Source organism: Macaca thibetana, chromosome 4 (genome assembly GCF_024542745.1).
Source record: "Macaca thibetana thibetana isolate TM-01 chromosome 4, ASM2454274v1, whole genome shotgun sequence".
NCBI lineage: Eukaryota > Metazoa > Chordata > Mammalia > Primates > Cercopithecidae > Macaca > Macaca thibetana.
Genome location: NC_065581.1, coordinates 98,024,116 through 98,027,710, shown reverse-complemented (window position 1 = coordinate 98,027,710; position 3,595 = coordinate 98,024,116). Strand labels below are relative to the sequence as shown.

Sequence of the window (3,595 nt, the reverse complement as noted above, 5' to 3'; positions counted from 1 at the left end):
GCTGCTTATACAAGATTATGGGTCTAGGGAAAGGCTGAAATAAATAATTCGTCTGTGATGATTCCCATGGCTTTGGATCAGAACACTAAGGGATTTCCCAGAGCATTCATACACAAATAGGTAGAGAGTTTATAATTAGAAAGGTCCACAGTCTGAGGCTTTTGAAGAGGTAATTTTATGTCAGAAAATGCCTGTTAATATTTAGATTCCCAGAAAAGAGTTTCAACTACCAAGGACTAAATAAGTCATATAAAGATGAGATGATTTTTTAAAGGCTAGGAATCCATTGCTTGCAGGTGCCAGTGAAAACCAGAAAACCTTTTAATTATTTCTTAGTAATCAGTCTAGGAAAATTTTGAGTGGCTTGTAACCTATCAATGGTGAAGAATGCACTCCCCTTAGAACAAATTATGTTCCAGATAATGCACTGTGTTTTGACAAAATTGTAATTTTGGGGAGCAGGAAATGACATAACCCTTCTGAGCTAGAACGTTAAGTAAACAAAAGTCAGCCTTCAAGCTCAACTTGTCTTTAGAACATAGCAAAAGTTAGTCAACATACTAAGAAAAATTTGCAATACTGAAGTTCCTTGTTAAGCACCTGTGAAAAATGGGAGGGTGACTCCATAAACCTTTAACTGCCCAGGTAAATATTTTAACTTTCCTAGGAGAAAACAAACAAATAAACAGGTATTGACTATTTTTAATCTAAAGGGACACTAAAGAAAGCAGAACAAAGTTTATAATGATGGTATTGCAGATTAAGTAGTTTTGGGATTTGGTACCACAGGAAAGCAGAAGTTGACTTTTATTTGGGCTTAAGGTCCTGAACAATCTATATCCTTACCCATTCATTTTCTTGGCCAAATGAATTGGAGTGGTAGAAAGACCAGTATAATGTACGACTAGTATTCTTTGCCTCTTTGGCTTTTAGCTATTGACTTGAGGACTTTCGTAGCTTCTGGTTTTGGAGGATATTATAAAAGCCTTGGATCAATTTCAACCTTAACGAGTTCATCCCCAACAATTCTGCCAATATCAGTAAAATTTTTGCCCATAAAGAATCTAGCACAAAGATCTTCAACCTGGGCTTCAGGTGGATACAAAAATACTGGAAAGTCAAAGTTTAGTTTAGCTAAAAATCTATAATCTGATTATCAATAGGGTAATTCTAAAAGACTTAAAGAAAAAGATCATTGGGAGAGCTTTGTTTGTTTGTTTGTTTTACTTTCCACTTAATTTTGATGTGAACCTAAAACTGCTCTAAAAGGGAGAATTTTTAATTTAGCAATTCCACAGCTTTTTAAAATCCTTCTGGTTTCCTGTACAATTCAGAGTCTTCTTAAGTAGTAATTCTTATGGCCCATTTAGTCCTTTTTTAATACATTTTTTGTATATAAGATTACTGTTAATACATAAACCAATTGATATTGATCCAGAAACCTGGGTTTTATATTTTTAAAGCTATTCTAAATGTCTTTGTAAATTTCTATCTTATCTACAGGTATGAAAGTCTTTGACAATGGCTTTCATCTAATACTAGTCTTTTTTTTTCCATGTCAGACTGGTATTGTGTTGGTGTCCTAATAATGTTTGAGGGAGGCTCAGCTCACATATGAGCATTAAACCCCAACCATGATGCTTATAAATTACAAAAGGATCTAATGCTAGTCTTTTTATGAGTCAACCAGAATAGATTTGCGTTTTCTAAAGGGAATTTAACTTTTAGAGATGGGTCAGCTTTGGGGGTTTCTGGACACCCAAAAGATAAGAAAACCAGATCAGAAAGAGGAGTAGAGGTAGAGTATAATGGAGAAGCAAAAGATGAAGCAAGACAGTAAGACAAAAGTTCAAGTTCCGATTGGGACTATCTTAAAGAAAGATAATTTTAAGTTTTTCACATTCCTTAGCCAAAGAAACTTTTAAGGAAGCAATTTTGGAAACTGAGTTTCTTTTGGGAGTTTCATTATAACAATAAAATCAATGTCTGCCATTGGACGTTTGGTATTTTTTTCCCTTTCTGTTCCAAAGTGCTTCTCAAATAAAAAATTTTGTTCATATCAAACGTTTCTCAAAGTGACCACTATGACCTAAATTATCCAAGGTGAAATCAGGTCATTTGAAAATATATTTACAGAAATTGATATGTAAAAATATATGAGTTAGGAGAATTGACCAGAATGAGACACAGATTTAGTTTAAAATGAGATAAATTCATGAGAATTCTAGCATCAACTCATCAAAAGTATTGTTGATGCACCTTATGTCTTGGGCCCTCAAATGGTTGGCCTTCACCCTGCTATATTACACAACCTCTCCCTCAGAATCAGTGAACTATACAGACTTCAAAGTCTATGTAGATGGAAACTTTGGATGAGAGATATCTTTCAGAATCAAGTTCTCATGGGAAGCAAACAAGACAAAACTAAGGAAAATTCTCATAAGATACTAATTGATAATAATGTAAGGCAAAATTTATCCAAAAGAAACTGATTGAAGTGAAAACTTTCTGCAGTCTTCAGTGCCTGGGTCCATTCTGAGAAACAGACTTATTAGGGCTTATGCTTATTCACTTTCTTCTTACAGAGTCACATACAGACCCACAGACACACACACACAGACACACACATACACACACACACACACACACAGAGCAACGGCAAAGATAAAGAGTAGAGTTATGAATAACAAAGCTGATTTTTCAACAAGGAGAACAGCTTTCAAATCTGATCAGGTAATAACAAAAGCATTATTATACAATCTCCTCCAAAGTTGTATTTTCTGGAAGACAATATAAACTTAGCATTTCACGATAAAAGGAAAAAAAAATGGATCAAAATCTTCCTCTCCCCCATCACAGTCAGCGAGACTACTAAGCAGGAAGGTGAAAGAATCTCAGTGGAAAGTACTGTTTCTGACTCAAAAATCTCAATCACAGCAGTGAGGTGAGAACTCAACTGAATGTCAGTGGAACCTCCTCTAATATGAGAGACCTTAGCTGTGTATGTACATTTAAATTTAAATTTAAAGCAGTTAAAATTAAATAAAATTAAAACTGAGTTCCTTAGTTAACTAGTCATATTTTAAGTGCACATGTGACTGGTGACTCCTGTATTGGATGTTTGTATGATTGCATAAAGTTCTATTGGACATTACTGTTTCTGATTGTTGAACCCACCAATATCTTACCAAGCAACCTGGTAATCAACTAAATTTATTTGAACTCATTATAATAGGGAAAAAATCCCTTTGAAAGAATCTTAGCAGTGTCTCAGAAAAGAGAAATCAAAAGTGTTTCTGGGATTACGTGGTTTAGGGCAAAATTTTTGAGGCAGGAAATTGGTTAGAAATGAACATAGTTTGTGATAGAATCATTTCAATTTGGTAGACAGCAATGTGAGGGGTTTTGTTTTGTTTTGTTTTGTTTTGAGAAGGAGTCTCGCTCTGTCACCCAGGCGGGAGTGCAATGGCAAGATCTCAGCTCACTGTAACCTTCACCTCCTGGGTTCAAGCAATTTTCCTGCCCCAGCCTTCCTAGTAGCTGGGATTACAAGTGCCTGCCACCACATCTGGTTAATTTTTGTTTTTTGTTTGTT

The 3,595-nt window shown here is 35.0% G+C and overlaps 1 non-coding gene across 1 annotated transcript; it reads right to left on the bottom strand.

Moving 5' to 3' along the window:
• Positions 1 to 1,556: 1,556 nt before the first annotated feature.
• LOC126954102 (small nucleolar RNA U13) lies at positions 1,557 to 1,660 on the bottom strand. Its single transcript, XR_007725548.1, has one exon. It is a non-coding gene; the product is annotated as a small nucleolar RNA U13 (small nucleolar RNA).
• Between the last annotated feature and the right edge of the window lie 1,935 nt (positions 1,661 to 3,595).